Source organism: Periplaneta americana, chromosome 5 (genome assembly GCF_040183065.1).
Source record: "Periplaneta americana isolate PAMFEO1 chromosome 5, P.americana_PAMFEO1_priV1, whole genome shotgun sequence".
Lineage (NCBI taxonomy): Eukaryota > Metazoa > Arthropoda > Insecta > Blattodea > Blattidae > Periplaneta > Periplaneta americana.
This window is the reverse complement of record NC_091121.1, coordinates 17104168-17128601: the sequence shown is the minus strand read 5'-3', so window position 1 is coordinate 17128601 and position 24434 is coordinate 17104168. Positions and strand designations below refer to the sequence as shown.

The window sequence follows — 24434 nt, the reverse complement described above, 5'->3', positions numbered from 1 at the left end:
CGTTAATAAGAATAACAATACACATATACAGTGGCGTAGCGTCAATGTAAGCTAAAAAGCTTAGCTTCCCCAGTTAATAATAATTTCATAATAAACCTGCAGTTTATGGAGAAAATTATTTATTAATTTTAATATAATTTATATTTACGCGTTAAATATTGTGATGCGGCAGTTCAGGATGATTTGTGATGCAGCAGTAAACAATAAGCCTGCACACACCAGCTTCCAAGCAGACTGGTTTCTTCTGTGTAATCCACCCCGCAGATTTTCCATCCCTTTCTAACTAAACTACCCTAGTCGCAAGGCTCGCAAGAAGCTAGCTTTAACATTTAAAATAAGTAGTTTCCGAGTTATCCCTTTTCCTCACTTGTGTTCAGTTGAAGTGCTAGTGTGCATTGTGGCTGATATAATAAATAATGAGTGAAATAACAGTTCCTGACACCAATTTACTTGAATTTTTTTTAGAACAATTGTATTATCGAGACTGACTTACGAACAAAAGTGTGATTTAAAAAACAAATGACCGACTCCCTTGCTGTCAATGAAGGACACAACCAAAAGACAGACACATACTTACGTAATGATAGGTACTAATATTGTGATTTCTCTAAGTATGACAGGGAGTGAGCTAATGTTATACGTATACGTGTCTATTTGTTAAGAGGTATGTGTAAACCGTGAAATCATATTTTACTACGTATCATTTGAGGTCATGCCTTATTGGTGTTACTTACGATGTTCCAACCAATCTTCGACTGCTGACTTGACATTGACTACTATTTATTTTAAGACTGTATTTTTGTAATACGTTTTCTCATATTGCATGAAAGACAGCTTGAGTTAGCTTCCCCAGCTCAAAATTTCATGCTACGCCACTGCAAATATAGTAGATAGAAAACAGTATCATCTATACTAATAATAAATCTGTAAGCGAAATTTTTCTCGTAATTTTCGCTTTTCTAAAAATAATTGGTGTTAACATGTATAATTAATCACCCTGAAACCGAAAATCGCTTTTTTGAAATTGTTATTTGTATGTATGTCTGTTTGTCTGTATGTTTGTTACCTATTCACGCGATAATGGCTGAACGGATTTCGATGAAAATTGGAACATGAATTAAGTCCGTTGTAACTTAGATTTTAAGCTATATGACATTCAAAATACTTTACTTAAAAGGGGGGTTATAAGGGGGCCTGAATTATATAAACCGAAATATTTCTGTTATTATTGATTTTTGTGAAAAATGTTACATAACAAAAGTTTCTTTAAAAATCATTTCCGATCAGTTTTATACCAGGCAAAATTTTGATAGGACTGATATTTAAGTCTGTCTGTCTGGATGTTTGTTACCTTTTCACGCGATAATGGCTGACCGGATTTCGATGAAAATTGGAATACAAATTAAGCTCGTTGTAACTTAGATTTTAGGCTATATGATATTCAAAATACTTTATTTAAAAGGGGCGTTATAAGGGGGCCTGACTTAAATAAACCGAAATATCTAGATTATTATTGATTTTTGTGAAAAATGTTACCTAACAAAAATTTCTTTAAAAATGATTTCCGGTAAGTTTTATCCCGGAAAAATTTTCATAGGACTGATATTTAAGGGTATACAAAAGTTTTAAAATAACAATACAATACATTTCCACCGCCGTTTATATTATAATGTCGTTATTCCGTAACTTGTATGTGCAAAATATTAAATTTGTTAGTAGGAAGAAAAACGAATTTATTCATTCTATGGCAGTAGTGCATAGGAGATCGTGAATTCTTACATTTTCGAAAGAAAGAAATATAATTAAGTTATATATAGTAGATTGTATTATTTGCTGCATCACTATTTAAGTTATTTAATAGAGCAAAAATCTGAAAATCGATATGTGACATAGGAGTTATTGCAGAAACGACGACGATGGCTACAATAAAATCAAAACAAATGACTCCGTCTATTTAAGGCGGCCTTGACGTTATCAATATTAATATACAGCGAATATTTTGTGTGTTTGTATGAAGTAATCTCAGAAGCTAATTAACCTTCACTATTTGAAATTTGTAGTTTCTCTAACATAAAACTGATCTTCGTACACAATCAACTCTATTAATTTGGAGTGATTTATTAAAGGATGCATTCAAGACTAATTTAGAAAAATGTTGAACAAATTATCTTCGCACCAAATGAGTAGTCTCTGGACCAAAATGATAGCATTTTAATTATTTAAATAGAATTTAAATTAAGTAGCATATTAAACGATTTATTCTTCTATCAAACACGAATGTTCCCTGGATCCAATGTTCTATTTTAATTATGTAATTACTTTATGTTTACTTCTAATAAGTGCAGCAGAGCGCACGGGTACAACTAATACATTATAAAGTTTATTTTCTACGTCGACATTATATGAAGTTCTGAAAGATTAGAAGAAGCAATATCAGCACAGTATACTCACCTCTCAGTCAACACTTCTTCCTCTTCTGAAGATACTTGCACTTTCTGTTCCTGCTGAACTGTGTCCACAACGAACAAATCATCCTGGAAAAGTGAGTAAACAATGAAGAGAGCTTTAACTGACCATATGGGTCATTGGTTTCCTATGTCAGACACCTCACTATTCAAACCTAGTGAATCCAATCTAACTTTGCGGTAAGGTTCTCACAAAATGCAATTAGTTCTCACAAACTGCAGTGATTTACGTCCTGCATACATCCCTCCTTAAATTCAGGCTATTTTCTAGTATTGTGAGACACTGGAATCGAATTTCAATTTGAAAATATGTACATGTCGTGTATAAATGACTTGTAAATACGTAACCAGAATTTTAAAGAATATCTGAAGTAAATAAACAGTAAAATGATATATTGAAACATTAATATATTTCGCTGTTGAAAGCTTTATTACTTCAAAATGTAGACTTTCTAACACTACTTCTTCATTTGACATAAGATAGCAGCAAATAAAGGTTTTGCCACCAAACTTGCAAATTAATTTGCTATACAGATTGTTGCTGCGGATTCAGAAGAGTCATAACCCAGAATGTATTGGATATCTGCCGTTTATTGTGCCAGGCCGCCTTAAATAAACGCAGAGTCATTTGTTTCACTTCAGTGTATTAATCTGACTGAAGCGGCACTGATATAAAACGCATTGTTATTTTAAATATCAAATATCTCGTTAAATATTGATCCTATCGAAATTTTGTATGAAACAGAACTTGTCGGAAACCATTTTTGCAACTTTTGTAATATAATATGTTTATAAAATCAATAATAAGCGGGATACTTCGATTTATTGATTTCAGGCCCTCCTATAACCCCTCCTTTAAAGAAGGTATTTTAAATCCAAAAACTACAAACAACAACACAGGCTAAATTCTAAATGCGACCCAACTTAATTTATATTTTCATAGAAATCGGTTCATTATCGCGTGAAAAGATAAACATCCAGACAGACAAACAGACTGACATACAAAAAAAAAAATTTTAATGCGATGTGTTGTCTTAGGATAGTTAATTAGACATGTTAATACCAAATATTTTTGAAAAAAAGCGAAAATTACCAGAAAATAGTGATTACAGTTTTATTATTATTTTATATTATTACTATTACTATTATTATTATTATTATTATTATTATTATTATTATTATTATTATTAGATCTGACCGTATCACATCTTCACTAAATATGCAGTCCTGGGTCCGTCTGAAGGAGCGAAGAGCTATTCACTCTCTCACTTTACTCTTCAATATTCTTCAAACCTCTAACCCTAGCTACTTAGCTTCTCGTTTTCAACATTTGTCCTCATATCACGAAATAGATATTCGCTCACAACACCATATCACACTCTCCATTAATAAACACAGAACATCCTATTACTCTTCATCTTTCACCGTCTCTGCAGCTCATCTCTGGAACTCTCTAACACAACATGTCCGAGACTGTCGGACATTGTCTAGTTTCAAAAATAAATTAAAATTGCACTTTTTAAATTAGATTCCTTTCAGTTATAAGCCCTTTTCTCTGCCATAGTTTTGTAAAAATATAGGCTATATATTTCTTTTTCCTTCTTTTCCCCTTTTTGTTCTCTTTATGAGCCGATGAATTTATTATCATAGCCTTTTTATCGTAAATTTTATTTAATTTTTGTATTTATTTTCTTTATTATTATTATTTTATTACATTCCATTGTACTAAATGAGTTGCTTTCACTATATTCCAATGTATTTTACTTCCTTTTTTTATTATGGTATTATTTTCATGTTGTTTAGTGTCGACTTTATTATGCTATTATTATTATTTTGTTTATATATGTTAGTATTCTGTTCTGTAATTTTTTTTTTTTAAATTTTAACTGCTTGTATACTTTGTGACCTGGTAGAGTGTAAGAGAAGACCCTATGGCCTTAACTCTGCCAGTATAAATAAAGAATTATTATTATTATTATTATTATTATTATTATTATTATTATTATTATTATTATTATTATTATTAAGGCCATGAAACGGTTAAAATAGCGAAAAAATCATTATTTCGATTTTATGTTATGTAGGAGAAAAATGTGTGTGGTAGACTTGTATAGGAAAGAAGGATATCCGATGCAGTATTTTGATACTCGTTTTCTCGATTTCCCAATTTTCAACATTTTGTAACATTCAAAATCTTCTAATGAATGCAGCTTTTGTTCAATCTCAGTGACAAATGGCACAGAGGTCCACAAAGGCCTGTAAAGTAAACTGACAGGTGTTTTCTTCTGCTATTGAAAATATTCAAATCTCCATGTGTCGAGAATGTTATAACATTAAAAAAGAATTGGAAAATTAACAAATAACGGCTAAATCTTTTTTTCTGAAAAAGTAATTGGAAAAAAAGAAAAGCATGCGTTATATTTTAAATTCATCAGAAATAAATTGAAGATAAATTTAAAGAAAAATAATATAAATTTTGAAAACTGGAACAATCATAATTCTATATTAAAAATATTGATTATGAGCGAACTAATTGGAACATGAAAGTAAAAAGTTGTGTATTGCGTGTCCACACGTAAGAAATATGTCGGGAAAGTTTCAGATTTCCTGGTGTAAAAATGTAGAAGTTCGAAATTTCACAGATCAATAGCCTTATTATTATTATTATTATTATTATTATTATTATTATTAGTATTATTATTATTATTATTACATTTATTATTATTTTATATGATATTCTTATTGAATTTGGTATTCCCAAGAAACTGGTTCGATTAATTAAAATGTGTCTTAGTGAAACTTACAGCAGAGTCAGTATAGGCCAGTTTCTATCTGATGCTTTTCCAATTCACTGTGGGCTAAAGCAGGGAGATGCATTGTCACCTCTAGTTTTTAATTTTGCTCTAGAATATGCCATTAGAAAAGTTCAGGATAACACAGAGGGTTTGGAATTGAACGTGTTACATCAGCTTCTTGTCTATGCGGATGACGTGAATATGTTAGGAGAAAATCCACAAACGATTAGGGAAAACACGGAAATTCTACTTGAAGCAAGTAAAGCGATAGGGTTGGAAATAAATCCCGAAAAAGACTAAGTATATGATTATGTCTCGTGACCAGAATATTGTACGAAATGGAAATATAAAAATTGGAGATTTATCCTTCGAAGAGTTGGAAAAATTCAATATCTTGGAGCAACAGTAACAAATATACGTGGTACAGTCATTAAGTTCTAATACTGAGCGCATAGTGGCGTTGTGGTGCACTATAGCGCATAGGTGGCGCCGTGGTATGATGAATTGTCAGTCTCTCGACCCAACAAGAGACAGTTGAGTGCATGCACTGTAAGCAGAACTACGGTCTTTGTTGTGACGGTGATTTGAATGCGCACGTCGGAACCCGAGATGTCACAGTTTGAGCAACGGGCAAACATCAAGTTCTGCCAGAAATTAGGCAAAACTGCTGCCGAAACGTTTCAAATGATGCAGCACGTTTACGGTGAGGACGCAGTGAGTCGCAGTGTTGTGTTTAGGTGGCACCGACGTTTTTTGCAAGGAAGAGACAGTTTGGAAGATGATGTGCGTACTGGTCGGCCACAAACAATTCGAACTGAACGCAAGATCGAAGAAGTTGCAACGTTGGTGCGTCCTAACCGCTCCCAATCGGTAGACGATATCGCAGCAACAGTAGGGGTCAGCCATGGTACTTGCTACAAAATTCTGTCTGATGACCTGAACATGTCTCGTATTACCCAGCACAGTGTGCCACGAATCCTGTCGCAAGACCAACGTGATGATCGCATGACGATTTGTGGTGACCTCATCAGTAGTGCTGACGATGATCCGACGTTTCTCAACCGGATAATAACTGGAGACGAAACTTGGTGTTTCCTTTACGATCCGCAACTGAAACGACATTCCGCCACCTGGAAAACGCCGTTATCACACGACAGAAAAAACCGCGACAAGACAGGTCAAAAGGCATGATGATGCTTGAGCTGTTTTTTTATTCAAATGGAATTGTTCACATGGAATTCATCGCAGAAGGTGCAACTGTGAACAAAACCCGCTACAAGAAGATCCTTGGCCGTTTACGAGATTCAATTCGCCGTATGGCGTACAAAGAATTGGCTGTTGCTACATGACAACGCCCCTGCACATCGCTCTGTCCTTGTCCAAGAGGAAGTTGCAAGACAACAGGTGACAGTTCTTCCACACCCTCCATACTCACCTGATCTCGCACCATGCGATTTTTTTCTCTTTCCTCGCATGAAAGCAAGCCTACGCGGGCGTAGATTTCATTCTTCCGAAAAGGTCATGACTGCCACAAGAGAAGCCATACGGGACCTTCCTGCCAACATCATTCAACGGTGCTTCCAGCAGCTATACCAACGTTGGCAAACGTGCATAACGGCCAACGGAGACTATCTTGAGGGAGGATGTGGTTCTGTTTAAATGTACGCCATGTTATGCGGCATCTTGTGATACATCCAGATTCTTGTGGAAGCCTACCCTCCAGGCGTCAAGTCTTAGAACATAATGACTGTACCACGTATTTTGCATAACTGATCTGAACTGCGCCCGAGCACGAGCTTCTGCTATTTCGGGCTGCAGTGCCTAACGTAGCTCAAATGTAAAGTATTAAATAAATTAGTTAAATTTAAAAAAATGCTATCGACCTGGCCCGGGATCGAACCCGCAAACTTTCGAATATGGATGTCTATAATACTAATAACCATAATAATAAACGTGTAATTTTATAAGATAGCTGTTCTTTGACGTTATCACGCCAAAAACCCGCGACCGTGTCACTAACACAGTCTAGGCCTACACTTTTTCCTTCCAACAACCACGATTTAATAAAATCATAACAAAATCATAACCAGAAGTATTGTCTACTTAAATCCCTTAATTTTATAGGCTGTTAACTTTAAAAATATGTAGCAATTAAGCTAGGAAATAATTGTTGGGTTCTCTTAATTGCAGTTGTCTTGGAAACTGAATTACATTTATTGTTGAAGAAAAGACAATGTAGTTTATTGCTATAGATACCATTTCGCAAAACCATTTTCATCATCGTAGGCTGCTAGTATAGTACTTATCAATTTGTTATAAATTCTGTCTACAATATCATCACTGCGTTCTTCTCATGCATAATTTAAATGTTAATTTTATAAATTATTTCTTTCATTCATACTGAAGTACATATTGTTCTACATTATTACAGTTTATCTTGCGCTCTACGTTGGTAATGTTAAAAAGGTAAGTCTTCAAATAATTTTGTAAATACCATAGGTCTTATTGCATAGCTAGCTACATAACTTATGTACCTTATATTAATACATGTTAATATTTACGTATAATAGTAGTATCGGACATCGGGTAGTATCGGACAGTGCGTTTCTTTCATCTACCACCATATGGTAGTACCTGAATGACATGGTTACGTTTCTCTATGCGACATCACAGAAACGTAACTATGTCAATCAGGTACTATCATCGTGTGGTAGATGAAAGAAACTCACTGTCCGATATTACCCGATGTCCGATACTACCCGACTCTCCCCTATATTATGCAACGAGCCTATAATGATAGTAATTAAGACGCGAGTATGCTTGTTCATGAAACGAGCGCAAGCGAGTTTCATAATTTTCATACGAGCGTCTTAATCACCATTATAGGCAAGTTTCATACGAATTTTTATGCTCGACCATATTTCTAACTTGAAATTATTCAGAAGTATTCATTTTATTTGTATCTGACAGAAGATCGGAAGTGACCTTGTTCATAGCTCGTAAGATGTGTGCAGACGCGAAAATATTAATTTTTTTCCGAGGAACAATAATGTCATTGACCTTGATGTAATGTAACATGAACTAATTTTGATATAACCTGGAAATTTATTTAGAATTGAAAAACGAGATGACAAACTGAATTCATTTGAATATTATTTACAATTAACGCTAATTATTATAGTAACAGAACATAACCTTGTGCGACAGTATCGGATTTCCAGCCTCCGTGACGTACCCTCGCTTTTCTTTCGATTGGATATCCGAGAATAATCGAAAACCTGAACTTTAATGAATAGGTGTACTTTAATGACATGCAATAAAGGACTGCTACCAGGTGTATAATTACTACATTTCGGCATTGTCGAGCATAAAATTATTTTCATACTCTGTGATGCTTGTTTATAATACATGCCTGGTTAATAGTCTATAACTTCCTTAAATGGAGTGAAGTGAATAACTACACATATTTTCAAATGCATTCCTCATATTTTAATACAAAAAGTTCGTAGTTTTTTTTTTAAAATAAATATTTTTTGTGCCAAACGTTTAACACCCTCTAATTCAATAACTAATGCGAGTAGGATTGTGATTTTTGTCCATTTGATTGGAAAATCTTAAGAAGAATTATTTATCCCTTCAATAGAGCGAACGGTTTTCCCATAAATTTGATTAAAATTACACATTTTAATTTAGAGTACAATGCAAGGAGATGCAACGTTGCAGTTAGAGGGAGTGAGGATGAAGTTCACCGTAATGTCTGACAGGCCAGGTTCGTTTCCCTCTTACACAAGTATTTACTAGGAGAACCAGTACTGTATTCGGTGTGGGTTTGTATCGTGTATCGCAATGCCAAAATTTACGTTGCGAAACAAGACGTAATCGCGATGCAGCTCAAAAGCTTTATGTAGAACGATATCCGGAGAGGAATATGCCAAATCAGACACATTTATCGCGGCCTGTCAGTGTGTCCGTGATACTGGCAGTGTAATATCAGGCTGTCGTAATCATGGGCTACAGAGGTTAGCTGCGGTGTTGCCAGACATCTAAAACTTACAACTTAATTCTATAATTAACTGTGAATTTAATCATGTTTTTTTATTCGTTTCAATGTGCTCTAGCGTTCCTTTCAATCTGTTATATCAACTTCCACCCTGTAGGGCAGGTGTTCTCAACCTGGTGCTCTTTTAACCCTTTCTAACCCAAATTAAATTTACAAGCAATCCATGTTGAAACAAATAGCTGTATTAGGACTAATTAAGTGACCAAGTTACGGGAGTGGCAACATTTGAAACAAAACTATATTCATGAAAATGTATTGAAATAGAAGTTATCCAGCAAAATTTACCTTCATATGTAACACACAAGTATATAAATGCTATAAAGTTAATTATTGCCATATGGTATCTATAGGTAAGAAAGGGTTAATGATATTTGGTGCTCTCATCATGTAAATAAAAATGTGGTCGCAGCACGAGCGCTTCTGATGTCCTTTTTTCGATTCAAACTTTTTGTACAACCGAAACAGTGTTTCTATCAATCCATAATAATATATTATTTTAGCTCTCTAGTAGACCTTCCCGTGTTTCATGGTGTACAACAGTTTTCAATTCAGTGTGGACATAATCAGAAAAATCAAGATTATTCAAGACAATAATATGGCCCATCGCAGGGATTTTAATTGATAGATATCCCGTCCTTAGCGCTAAAATATTTGTTTTTAAAGGAGACATTCATAGTATTTAAGGAAAAAGAAGATGAAAAAGGACTTCTTTAATGCGGAGTGTTTCTTTAAAATGCCTGGCTATGTTAGGGGCAACCAGCCTATGCGAAGAAACTCTTACTTATGAAATATCTCAAGAACAAAGCACGATCATGATTTACTAATTCACATCTGCGAGACTGTTTCTCCTTGGACATCACAAAAATAAATTCTGAGTCATATTCAAATATCGTTACCCAAGCGTAGAGAGCGTTTTAACATTTCATTTATATATTTATGTATTTATTTAATTATTTATTTGTTTGTTTGCCTGTCTATTTATTTACTTTTTATTTTTTTACTATTTGTTCATTTATTCCTTTATTCGTTTACTCATTTATTTATTTATTGTTATTTATTTATTTATTATTATTTATTCATTTATTCGTTTATTTATTCATTTATTCCTTTATTCGTTTATTCATTTACTCATTTATTTATTTTTATCTATTATTATTTATTCATTTATTCCTTTACTTATTTACTTTTTTATTATTATTATTATAATTATTATTATTATTATTTATCCATTTATTCCTCTATTCGTTTATTTATTTATTTATTACTTTATTTATTTATTTATATATTTATTTATTATATATTCCTTTATTCGTTTATGCATTTACACATTTATATATATATATATTATTATTAATTTATTTATTCCTTTATTTATTTGATTATTTAGTTATTTTTTTCATTCATTTATTCTTATATTCGATTATTTATTTATTTATTTATTTATTATTAGTTATTCACTTATTCCTTTATTTATTAATTATTTATTTATCCATTTGTTTATTTATTTATTTATTCACATATTCCTTTATTCCTTTATTTATTTATTATTTATTTATTTATTTATTTATTCATATATTCCTTTATTTATTTATTTATTATTCATTCATTTATTCCTTTATTTATTTATTTGTTTATTTATTTATTTTTCATTCATTTATTCCTTTATTCGATTATTTGTTTATTTATTTATCTATTTATTATTATTTATTCATTTATTCCTTTATTATTTATTATTTATTTAATTATTTATATATTTATTCATTTATTCCTTTATTCCTTTATTTATGTATTTGTTTATTTATTTATTTATTTATTCATATAATTCTATTCAACCCATTCGAGTTCACGGTGCTTGGTCCCTCAGTATCACATATGGGCGGGACTCACAATCTTCTAAAAGTTGAGGACCCCTGCTATAGAGTATGAGCATAGCCATTCATTCACAAAAGTATAATACGAATTTAAAATTGCAGAGTGACAACACTAGCCGTGATTTTACATTTGCGTCTAATAATTCACTGAGAGCTTTCCTCATTTACCCTGCATTCACAGACGAGGATCGTTGTCAATGTCAGAACAACAAATAGATGTCACCCTAATGAAAAATACAACGGCTTAAATTGTAAATACAAGTAGACACAAACCTATTCCAATACAATGCTCAAATATTTCACAACGATCACACTTGGGAAATCTTACACAGTCCCACGGCCTGACTAGATTAATTATATTTTAAAAGATTACTTTCACGGACGTCAAAATGGATTACTGTAAGGTCATCAAACGTCAAGGATACGATTTCAGGAGATACAAGATCAGTCTACCTGGTATTAGGCCTTCTGGCCGTGAGCTTATTTCATCGACCGTTCACAGTAATAATATAGTATTTAAGAACGTTTACTAGACTACCAGCGTCATTAGCAGAGTAATATTGATGCAAGACAACAGATATATTATTTTAAAAATTCTCCTAACATTCCCAAGTTACGTTTTCATTCTTATGCCATTTCTACAGAATAAGGAAGGAATAAATTACGAATGGTGAGGCATGAACATAGAAGTAAAAAAAGTATTAATGTTTCAGTTTTCTTTACACAGAACATACATTGGAAGGAGATAATTAGCGAAAAAAGGAAACAAAATTAGGCGAATCAGAAAAGAGAGGCGAATGAAGGAGGAAAGGGAACCGAACGGTATACAAAACTAGAAAGAACATACGAGAAAAGAGAAATGATCGTATTGTCCATAAAACAGAGGCGAGCTGACCATATAACTGAGGCGAGCTGACCACATAACTGAGGCGAGCTGACCATATAAGTGAGGCGAGCTGTCCATAAAACAGATCGGAGCTGACCATTAAACAGAGGCGAGTTCACAATTAAACAAAGGCGAGCTGACCATATAACTGAGGCGAGCTGTCCATAAATCAGAGCGGAGCTGACCATTAAACAGAGGCGAGTTCACCATTAAACAAAGGCGAGCTGACCATATAACTGAGGCGAGCTGTCCATAAAACAGAGCGGAGCTGACCATTAAACAGAGGCGAGTTCACAATTAAACAAAGGCGAGCTGACCATATAAATGAGGCAAGCTGTCCATAAAACAGATAGGAGCTGACCATTAAACAGAGGCGAGTTCACAATTAAACAAAGGCGAGCTGACCATATAACTGAGGCGAGCTGTCCATAAAACAGATCGGAGCTGACCATTATACAGAGGCGAGTTCACAATTAAACAAAGGCGAGGTGACCATATAACTGAGGCGAGCTGTCCATAAAACAGAGCGGAGCTGACCATTAAACAGAGGCGAGTTCACAATGAAACACAGGCGAGCTGACCATATAACTGAGGCGAGCTGTCCATAAAACAGAGCGGAGCTGATCATTAAACAGAGGAGAGTTCACAATTAAACAAAGGCGAGCTGACCACATAACTGAGGCGAGCTGTCCATAAAAGAGATCGGAGCTGACCATTAGACAGAGGCGAATTCACAATTAAACAAAGGCGAGCTGTCCATAAAACAGAGCGGAGCTGACCATTAAACAGAGGCGAGTTTACCATTAAGCAAAGGCGAGCTGACCATATAACTGAGGCGAGCTGTCCATAAAACAGAGCGGAGCTGACCATTAAACAGAGGAGAGTTCACCATTAAACAAAGGCGAGCTGACCATATAACTGAGGCGAGCTGACCATATAACTGAGGTGAGCTGACCATATAACTGAGGCGAGCTGTCCATAAAAGAGAGGCGAGCAGACCATATAACTGAGGCAAGCTGACCATATAACTGAGGCGAGCTGACCCTATAACTGAGGCGAGCTGTCCATAAACAGAGGCGAGCTGACCACAAACAGAGCTGACCCTATAACTGAGGCGAGCTGTCCATAAACAGAGGCGAGCTGACCATATAACTGAGGCGAGCTGACCATAAACAGAGGCGAGCAGACCATTAAACAGAGACGAGCTGACCATGTAACTGAGGCGAGCTGTCCATAAACAGAGGCGAGCAGTCAATAAAAGAGGCGAGGAGTCAACAAAAGAGGCGAGCAGTCAACAAACTAGGCGAGCAGTCAATAAAGGAGGCGAGCAGTCAACAAAAGAGGCGAGCAGTCAACAAAAGAGGCGGCAGTCAACAAAAGAGGCGAGCAGTCAACAAAAGAGGCGAGCGGTCAATAAAAGAGGCTAATAGTCAACAAAAGAGGCGAGCAGTCAAATAAACACGCGTGCAGTCAACAAAAGAGGCGAGCAGTCACTAAAAAAAAGAGGCGGGCAGTCCATTATGGAAGCGAGCAGTCAACAAAAGAGGCGAGCAGTGAACAAAGGAGACGGGCAGTTAACAAAACAGGCGAGCAGTCAACAAAAGAGGCGAGCAGTCAATAAAGGAGGCGGGGAGTCAACAAAAGAGGCGAGCAGTGAACAAAAGAGGCGAGCAGTCAACAAAAGAGGCGAGCAGTCAATAAAGTAGATAAGCAGGCGAGCAGTCAATAAAAGAAGCGAGCAGTCAAGAAAAGAGGCGAGCAGTCAATAAAGTAGGCAAGCAGGCGAGCAGTCAATAAAAGAAGCGAGCAGTCAACAAAAGAGGCGAGTAGTCAACAAAAGAGGCGAGCAGTCAACAAAAGAAGCGAGCAGTCACTAAAAAAAAGGGGCGGGCAGTCCATAAAGGAGGTGAGCAGTCAACAAAAGAGGCGAGCAGTGAACAAAAGAGGCGGGCAGTGAACAGAAGAGGCGGGCAGTCAACAAAAGAGGCGAGCAGTCAATAAAGGAGGCGAGCAGTCAACAAAAGAGGCGAGCAGTCAAGAACGGAGGGGGGCAGTGAACAAAAGAGGCGAGCAGTGAACAAAAGAGGCGAGTAGTCAACAAAAGAGGCGAGCAGTCACTAAAAAAAAGAGGCGGGCAGTCCATTATGGAAGCGAGCAGTCAACAAAAGAGGCGAGCAGTGAACAAAGGAGACGGGCAGTTAACAAAACAGGCGAGCAGTCAACAAAAGAGGCGAGCAGTCAATAAAGGAGGCGGGGAGTCAACAAAAGAGGCGAGCAGTGAACAAAAGAGGCGAGCAGTCAACAAAAGAGGCGAGCAGTCAATAAAGTAGATAAGCAGGCGAGCAGTCAATAAAAGAAGCGAGCAGTCAACAAAAGAGGCGAGCAGTCAATAAAGTAGGCAAGCAGGCGAGCAGTCAATAAAAGAAGCGAGCAGTCAACAAAAGAGGCGAGTAGTCAACAAAAGAGGCGAGCAGTCAACAAAAGAAGCGAGCAGTCACTAAAAAAAAGGGGCGGGCAGTCCATAAAGGAGGTGAGCAGTCAACAAAAGAGGCGAGCAGTGAACAAAAGAGGCGGGCAGTGAACAGAAGAGGCGGGCAGTCAACAAAAGAGGCGAGCAGTCAATAAAGGAGGCGAGCAGTCAACAAAAGAGGCGAGCAGTCAAGAACGGAGGGGGGCAGTGAACAAAAGAGGCGAGCAGTGAACAAAAGAGGCGAGTAGTCAACAAAAGAGGCGGGCAGTCAACAAAAGTGACGAGGAGTCAATAAATTAGGCAAGCAGGCGAACAGTCAATAAAAGAAGCGAGCAGCCAACAAAAGAGGCGAGTAGTCAACAAAAAAGGCGAGTAGTCAACAAAAGAAGCCAGCAGTCAAGAAAAGAGGAGAGTACTCAACAAAAGAGGCGAGCAGTCAACAACAGAGGCGAGCAGTCAACAAAAGACGAGAGCAGTCAATAAAAGAGGCGAGCTGACAAAAAAAGAGGCGAACAGTCAACAAAAGAGGCGAGCAGTCAATAAAGGAGGCGATCAGTCAACAAAAGAGGCAAGCAGTCAATAAAGGGGCGAGCAGTTAACAAAAGAGGCGAGCAGTCAACAATAGAGGAGGGCAGTCAACAAAGGAGGCGAGCAGTCAACAAAAGAGGCGAGCAGTGAACAAAAGAGGCGAGCAGTCAACAAAAGAGGCGAGCAGCCAATAAAAGTGGCGAGCAGTCAATAAGGGAGGCGAGCAGTCGAGCAGTCAACAAAAGAGGCGGGCAGTCAACAAAAGAGGCGAACAGTCAAAAGAGAGGAGAGTAGTCAACAAAAGATGCGGGCAGTCAACAAATGAGGCGAGCAGTCAACAAAAGACGGGAGCAGTGAATAAAAGAGGCGAGCAGGCAACAAAAGAGGCGAACAGTCAACGAAAGAGGCGAGCAGTCAACAAAGGAAGCGAGCAGTCAACAAAAGAGGCGAGCAGTTAACGAAAGAGGCGAGTACTTATCAAAAGAGGCGAGTAGTCAACAAAAGAGGCGAGTAGTCAACAAAATAGGCGAGCAGTCGACAAAAGAGTTGAGCAGTCAACACAAGAGGCGAGCGGTCAACAAAAGAGGCGAGCAGTCAACAAAAGAGGCGAGCAGTCAACAAAAGAGGCGAGCAATCAATAAAGCAGGCGAGCAGTCAACAAAAGAGGCGAGCAGTCAACAAAAAACGTGGGCAGTCAACAAAACTTTCGGGCAGTCAACAAAAGAGGCGAGCGGTCAATAAAGGAGGCGAGCAGTCAACAAAGGAGGCGAGCAGTCAACAAAAGAGGCGAACAGTCAACAAAAGAGGCGAGCAGTCAATAAAAGAGGCGACCAGTCAACAAAAGAGGCGAGCAGTCAACAAAAGAGTTGAGCAGTCAACACAAGAGGCGAGCGGTCAACAAAAGAGGCGAGCAGTCAACAAAAGAGGCGAGCAGTCAACAAAAGAGGCGAGCAATCAATAAAGCAGGCGAGCAGTCAACAAAAGAGGCGAGCAGTCAACAAAAGACGTGGGCAGTCAACAAAAGAGGCGAGCAGTCAATAAAGGAGGCGAGCAGTCAATAAAGGAGGCGAGCAGTCAACAAAAGAGGCGAACAGTCAACAAAAGAGGCGAGCAGTCAATAAAAGATGCGAGCAGTCAACAAAAGAGGCGAGCAGTCAACAAAAGAGGCGAGCAGTCAACAAAAGAGGCGAGCCGTCAACAAAAGAGGCGGGCAGTCAACAAAAGATGCGAGCAGTCAACAAAAGTGGTGAGCAGTCAACACAAGAGGCGGGCAGTCAACAAAAGAGGCGAGTAATCAACAAAAGAGGCGAGCAGTCAGCTAAAGAGGCGAGCAGTCAACTAAAGAGGCGAGCAGTCAACAAAAGAGGCGAGCAGTCAAGAAAAGAGGTGAGCAGTGAATAAAAGAGGCGAGCAGTCAATAAAAGAGGCGAGGAGTCAATAAACGATGGGCGACCATTCTATAAAGAGGGGCGAGTAGTCCATAAGAGAAACGGGCGGCCCAGAAAAGTGCAACGAGCGGGCTAGACAACTGAAACAAGCGCAAGAGAGGGACCAGCGCATCAGCGGATATGCGAGCGAACCAAAGAAGAAAAGCGAGCGAGTCAGAGCATAGAGGCGAGAGGCGGGCTAGAAACTAACGAAGATTTATGGAAATCAATAAAGAATAGAGAGTGAATTTTTGTGTTCTAAATTAAGATGTGGTTGTAAGAACAGCAATTGAGAAGTAAAACAAAAATATGTAGACGAATTTGTGTTTACGAAATTCAAACGTGGTTGAAAAAAAAACAATAAAGTAGTTGTTTAACATTTGCATTATTCCTTAATTTCTTAGTCTGTTTCATCGAGTATGTAGAGGGAAATAAATAACTGTGCAAATATAAATTCTTATTCTCTGGGAAGATTACAATAAATATTATAAGACGTAGTCTGGAATTAATACTTTTCTATGAAAAAATCTCCTAAATGTTAACACTGCTTTACTTTAAATGTAAGTACAATCCGTACGGTAATGGTTTTTACTTCTATTATATATTTTTTGAGGATTTTAAATAAATGCCATAGTTATCTTCGAAATTAATAAAACGAATAATATGTATTGTTATCTTCTGTAATTAGATTGTCTAGCAACTCTACTGCAGTGACTAAGGGACGGAATGCAGCTATTCAGCCTCAGTCGGTTTGTGTGTTTGTAGACGAGCCGAACACGCGCTGTTGCAGAACTACGTAAACATGTCGCCTAATTATCTAATTAAACCTTTTACTTAATTTCAAAACGCTGAAGAGGTTTCAAATTTAATTTAATTTATAATTATGCAACCTTCACTTCCATCCTATATATTCTGTAGAAAATAATAAATACCGATGAAATACAGTGCGATCCAAAAGTCCCTCCGCAGCTCCATTAGTTACAGTAATCCTGTAGACAGCTGGTATGTAATCTGGTAGAAAGTTGACACTTCACCATTAATTCCGGTTTGACAATCTCACATCCCCAGTCAATCATATGCTTAGCTGAGAGTACTCCACTTAAATTCTCTGCCTAGTGGATTCTCGGCTGCACCGTGGCTATAGAAGCACTGCGGAGAAACTTGTCGCTCGCACTGTATAAGCAGTGCGTAAGAAAATGCAGAGTAAAACTGGATAAGGGACACTATTCAAGAATGTCACTTCAACTTCATTTCAGCTTCAATTCATCAAGTCGGAAGTTAGGCAATATAAAGTTAAATGATGGATCTGTATTCAAAGACAATTCTTAATTTCCCTTGACAAAGCCAAATGTAAGTAAAAAGAAAGTGAGCTTGGTGTTTCAAGTCATAATATAATAACGTAGTACGTAGCTGTTCAAAACGAAACATGGGGGCTACCATTCTTATTCTTAGAAACAACCGTTGAAAGGGAGAGAACCGCAGATGAAGGTGTAGGCCTACATCAAATAACTTGCATAATATGAAGACGTGGTGGAAATTAATCGGACGTCGTTTAGATTTACGTGAGAATTGAATTAGAATTTTAAACTAATGTTGAGTAAACTATATTAATACAAGATTTTAAATCACTTTTATTCTACGAAAAATATTACAGTCCATAGTACATAATAGCTTACAAAATCTATTATGTTATACAGATATTTCTGCTTCATTGATTTTCTGATGAAAATGATAATATTACTTACTTATAGCTTTTTATGAAACCCGGAGGTTCATTGCCGTGGTCACATAAGCCGCCATTCATCGGTCCCTATAGTGACCAAGATTAATCCAGTCCCTATCATCATATCCCACCTCCCTCAAATCCATTTTTATATAATCCTCCCATCTACATGTAGGTCTCACAAAAGGTATTTCTCCTCCGGCCTCCCAACTAACACTCCATATGCCTTTCTAGATTTGCCCATATTTGCTACATGCCCTGCCTATCTCAAACGTCTGGATTTAATGTTCCTAATTATGTCAGGTGAAGAATAAAATGCGACAAGTTCTGCGTTGTGTAGCTTTCTCCATTCTCCTGTAACTTCGTCCCTCTTAGCCCCAGTTATTTTCCTAAGCAACTTATTCTCAAACACCCGTAACCTCTCTTCCTCTCTTTAAGTGAGAGTCCAAGTTTCACAATCATAAAGAACAACCGGTGATATAACTGTTTTATAATTTCGAACTTTCAGGTTTTTTGAGAGCAGATTGGATGATAAAAGCTTCTCAACAGAATAATAAATGGCATTTCCTATATTCATTCTGCGTTGAATTTCCCCTTGAGTGTCATTTATATTTGTTACTGTTACTCCAAGATATTGGAATTTTTCCACGTGATGAAGTGATAAATTTTCAATTTTTATAGTTTAATTTCGTAGAATATTCTGGTCACGAGACATGGCAATAATAATAATAATAATAATAATAATAATAATAATAATAATAATAATAATAATAATAATAATATGTGGTAACATATATACACAACGCAGAACTGCACGAATTGTATTCTTCATCTGACATAATTAGGAATATTAAATCTGGACGTTTGAGATGGGCAGGACATGTAGCACGTATGGGCGAATCCATAGTTGCAAATAGAGTATTAGTTGGGAGACCGGAGTTAGAAGACCTTTGGGGAGGCCGAGACGCAGATGGGAGGATAATATTAAAATGGATTTGAGGAGGTGAGATATGATGATAGAGACTGGATTAATCCTGCTTACGATAGGGACCGATGACGGGCTTATTTGAGAGCGGCAAGTACCTCTGGGTTCCTTGAAATTCATTTGTTGTACGTTCTCTCCCTGGTAGCTCTACAGGCACAACAAACTGTAGGCACTGCAGTGAGTATGAAACTTTACCACATGTGTTTGGGAGTTGCTCACAGGGATAAGTACTCAAAATAAAACGTTACAACATTATACGTTGATCCTACAATAAGATTTGAAATCTCAGTCACTCAAACATCTCAAGTGAACGAAGAGAAAAAGAAAATCTACGAGACCACGATTCAGTACTTATCGGCGAAATACAACATAGAAAAAAATCACAGTTACCGGTCTCTTCTTCGGAGCGAGAGGCACCATTCCGAAAGCCTTTGTAAAGTGGAGGGAAAAATACAAGCTGACGAGAGATCTTCAAGAAGCCATCGTCACCACCATAAAAAAATTTTCTGTAGCGATATTTCGTCAGCATCTTTATGATGTACATTCAATTTAAATTATATTTGGTTCTATTTATTATTATTATTATTATTTTATTATTATTATTATTATTATTATTACAGTATTATTATTATTATTATTATTATTATTATTATTATTATTATTAAGGCCATGAAACGGTTAAAATAGCGAAAAAACCATTATTTCGATTTTATGTTATGTAGGAGAAACATGTGTGTGGTAGACTTGTATAGGAAAGAAGGATATCCGATGCAGTATTTTGATACTCGTTTTCTCGATTTCCCAATTTTCAACATTTTGTAACATTCAAAATCTTCTAATGAATGCAGCTTTTGTTCAATCTCAGTGACAAATGGGACAGAAGTCCACAAAGGCCTGTAAAGTAAACTGACAGGTGTTTTCTACTGCTATTGAAAATATTCAAATCTCCATGTGTTGAGAATGTTATAACATTAAAAAAGAATTGGAAAATTAACAAATTACGGCTAAATCTTTTTTGTGAAAAAGTAATTGGAAAAAATGAAAAGCATGCGTTATATTTTAAATTCATCAGGAATAAATTAAAGATAAATTTAAAGAAAAATAATATAAATTTTGAAAACTGGGACAATCATAATTCTATATTAAAAAATATTATGAGCGAACTAATTGCAACATGAAAGTTGTGTATTGCGAGTCCACACGTAAGAAATATGTCGGGAAAGTTTCAGATTACTTGGTGTAAAAATGTAGAAGTTCGAAATTTCACAGATCAATAGCCTTATTACTATTATTATTATTATTATTATTATTATTATTATTATTATTATTATTATTATTATTACATTTATTATTATTATTATTATTATTATTATTATTATTACATTTATTATTATTTTATATGATATTCTCATTGAATTTGGTATTCCCAAGAAACTGGTTCGATTAATTAAAATGTGTCTTAGTGAAACTTACAGCAGAGTCCGTATAGGCCAGTTTCTATCTGATGCTTTTCCAATTCACTGCGGCCTAAAGCAGGGAGATGAATTGTCACCGCTAGTTTTTAACTTTGCTCTAGAATATGCCATTAGAAAAGTTCAGGATAACACAGAGGGTTTGGAATTGAACGGGTTACATCAGCTTCTTGTCTAAGCGGATGACGTGAATATGTTAGGAGAAAATCCACAACCGATTAGGGAAAACACGGAAATTGTACTTGAAGCAAGTAAAGCGAAAGGGTTGGAAGTAAATCCCGAAAAGACTAAGTATATGATTATGTCTCGTGACCAGAATATTGTACGAAATGGAAATATAAAAATTGGAGATTTATCCTTCGAAGAGGTGGAAAAATTCAAATATCTTGGAGCAACAGTAACAAATATACGTGTATTTTGTATAGCTGATCTGAACTGCGCCCGAGCACGAGCTTCTGCTCTTTCGGGCTGCAGTGTCTAATGTAGCTCAAATGTAAAGTATTAAATAAATTAGATAAATTAAACAAAATGCCATCGACCTGGCCCGGGATCGAACCCGCAAACTTTCGAATATGGATGTCTATAATACTAATAACCATAATAATAAACGTGTAATTTTATAAGATAGCTGTTCTTTGACGTTATCACGCCAAAAACCCGCGACCGTGTCACTAACACAGTCTAGGGCTACACTTTTTCCTTCCAACAATCACGATTTAATAAAATCATAACAAAATCATAACCAGAAGTATTGTCTACTTAAATCCCTTAATTTTATAGGCTGTTAACTTTAAAAATATGTAGCAATTAAGCTAGGAAATAATTGTTGGGTTCTCTTAATTGCAGTTGTCTTGGAAACTGAATTACATTTATTGTTGAAGAAAAGACAATGTAGTTTATTGCTATGGATACCATTTCGCAAAACCATTTTCATCATCGTAGGCTGCTAGTATAGTACTTATCAATTTGTTATAAATTCTGTCTACAATATCATCACTGCGTTCATCTTATGCATAATTTAAATGTTAATTTTATAAATTATTTCTTTCATTCATACTGAAGTACATATTGTTCTACATTATTACAGTTTATCTTGCGCTCTACGTTGGTAATGTTAAAAAGGTAAGTCTTCAAATAATTTTGTAAATACCACAGGTCTTATTGCATAGCTAGCTACATAACTTATGTACCTTATATTAATAATACATGCTAATATTTACGTATAATAGTAGGGGAGAGTCGGGTAGTATCGGACATCGGGTAGTATCGGATAGTGCGTTTCTTTCATCTACCACCATATGGTAGTACCTGAATGACACGGTTACGTTTCTCTATGCGAAATCACAGAAACGTAACCATGTCAATCAGGTACTATCATCGTGTGGTAGATGAAAGAAACTCACTGTCCGATATTACCCGATGTCCGATACTACCCGACTCTCCCCTGTATTATGCAACGAGCCTATAATGATAGCAATTAAGATGCGAGTAGGTTTGTTCATGAAACGAGCGCAAGCGAGTTTCATAATTTTCATACGAGCGTCTTAATCACCATTATAGGCAAGTTTCATACGACTTTTTATGCTCGACCATATTTCTAACTTGAAATTATTCAGAAGTATTCATTTTATTTGTATCTGACAGAAGATCGGAAGTGACCTTGTTCATAGCTCGTAAGATGTGCGCAAACGCGAAAATATTGATTCTTTCCGAGGAACAACAATGTCATTGACCTTGATGTAATGTAACATGAACTAATTTTGATATAACCTGGAAATTTATTTAGAATTGAAAAACGAGATGACAAATTGAATTCATTTGAATATTATTTACAATTAACTCTAATTATTATAGTAACAGAACATAACCTTCTGCGACAGTATTGGATTTCCAGCCTCCGTGACGTACCCTCGCTTTTCTTTCGATTGGATATCCGAGAATAATCGAAAACCTGAACTTTAATGAATAGGTGTACTTTAATGACATGCAATAAAGGACTGCTACCAGGTGTATAATTACTACATTTCGGCATTGTCGAGCATAAAATTATTTTCATACTCTGTGATGCTTGTTTATAATACATGCCTGGTTAATAGTCTATAACTTCCTTAAACAGAGTGAAGTGAATAACTACACATATTTTCAAATGCATTCCTCATATTTTAATACAAAAAGTTCGTAGTTTTTTTTTTAAATAAATATTTTTTGTGCCAAACGTTTAACACCATCTAATTCAATAACTAATGCGAGTAGGATTGTGATTTTTGTCCATTTGATTGGAAAATCTTAAGAAGAATTATTTATCCCTTCAATAGAGCGAACGGTTTTCCCATAAATTTGATTAAAATTACACATTTTAATTTAGAGTACAATGCAAGGAGATGCAACATTGCAGTTAGAGGGAGTGAGGATGAAGTTCACCGTAATGTCTGACAGGCCAGGTTCGTTTCCCTCTTACACAAGTATTTACTAGGAGAACCAGTACTGTATTCGGTGTGGGTTTGTATCGTGTATCGCAATGCCAAAATTTACGTTGCGAAACAAGACGTAATCGCGATGCAGCTCAAAAGCTTTATGTAGAACGATATCCGGAGAGGAATATGCCAAATCAGACACATTTATCGCGGCCTGTCAGTGTGTCCGTGATACTGGCAGTGTAATATCAGGCTGTCGTAATCATGGGCTACAGAGGTTATCTGCGGTGTTGCCAGACATCTAAAACTTACAACTTAATTCTATAATTAACTGTGAATTTAATCACAAAACGTATTTCATGTTTTTTATTCGTTTCAATGTGCTCTAACGTTCCTTTCAATCTGTTATATCAACTTCCACCCTGTAGAGCAGGTGTCCTCAACCTGGTGCTCTTTTAACCCTTTCTAACCCAAATTAAATTTACAAGCAATCCATGTTGAAACAAATAGCTGTATTAGGACTAATTAAGTGACCAAGTTACGGGAGTGGCAACATTTGAAACAAAACTATATTGATGAAAATGTATTGAAATAGAAGTTATCCAGCAAAATTTACCTTCATATGTAACACACAAGTATATAAATGCTATAAAGTTAATTATTGCCATATGGTATCTATAGGTAAGAAAGGGTTAATGATATGTGGTGCTCTCACAATGTAAATAAAAATGTGGTCGCCAGCACGAGCGCTTCTGATGTCCTCTTTTCGATTCAAACTTTTTGTACAACCGAAACAGTGTTTCTATCAATCCATAATAATATATTATTTTAGCTCTCTAGTAGACCTTCCCGTGTTTCATGGTGTACAACAGTTTTCAATTCAGTGTGGACATAATCAGAAAAATCAAGATTATTCAAGACAATAATATGGCCCCTCGCAGGGATTTTAATTGATAGATATCCCGTCCTTAGCGCTAAAATATTTGTTTTTAAAGGAGACATTCATAGTATTTAAGGAAAAAGCAGATGAAAAAGGACTTCTTTAATGCGGAGTGTTTCTTTAAAATGTCTGGCTATGTTAGGGGCAACCAGCCTATGCGAAGAAACTCTTACTTATGACATACCTCTAGAACAAAGCACGATCATGATTTACTAATTCACATCTGCGAGAATGTTTCTCCTTGGACATCACAAAAATAAATTCTGAGTCATATTCAAATATCGTTACTCAAGCGTAGAGAGCGTTTTAACATTTCATTTATTTATTTATTTATTTATTTACTTATTTATTTGTTTGTTTGTCTGTCTATTTATTTACTTTTTATTTTTTTTACTATT

At 36.1% G+C, this 24434-nt stretch overlaps 1 protein-coding gene across 8 annotated transcripts in view; it reads right to left on the bottom strand.

Moving 5' to 3' along the window:
- LOC138699485 (ankyrin repeat and protein kinase domain-containing protein 1-like) overlaps window positions 1-24434 on the bottom strand; it is a 113436-nt gene that overhangs the window by 27379 nt on the left and 61623 nt on the right. For 6 of the 8 annotated variants that reach the window (XM_069825401.1, XM_069825398.1, XM_069825400.1 and 3 more), the window contains one exon: window positions 2452-2534. The exons of the other annotated variants lie outside the window; for them this stretch is intronic. The gene's annotated coding sequence lies outside the window, so the exon portion shown is untranslated. The remainder of the gene's footprint in view (window positions 1-2451; window positions 2535-24434) is intronic. 8 annotated transcript variants of the gene reach the window in all.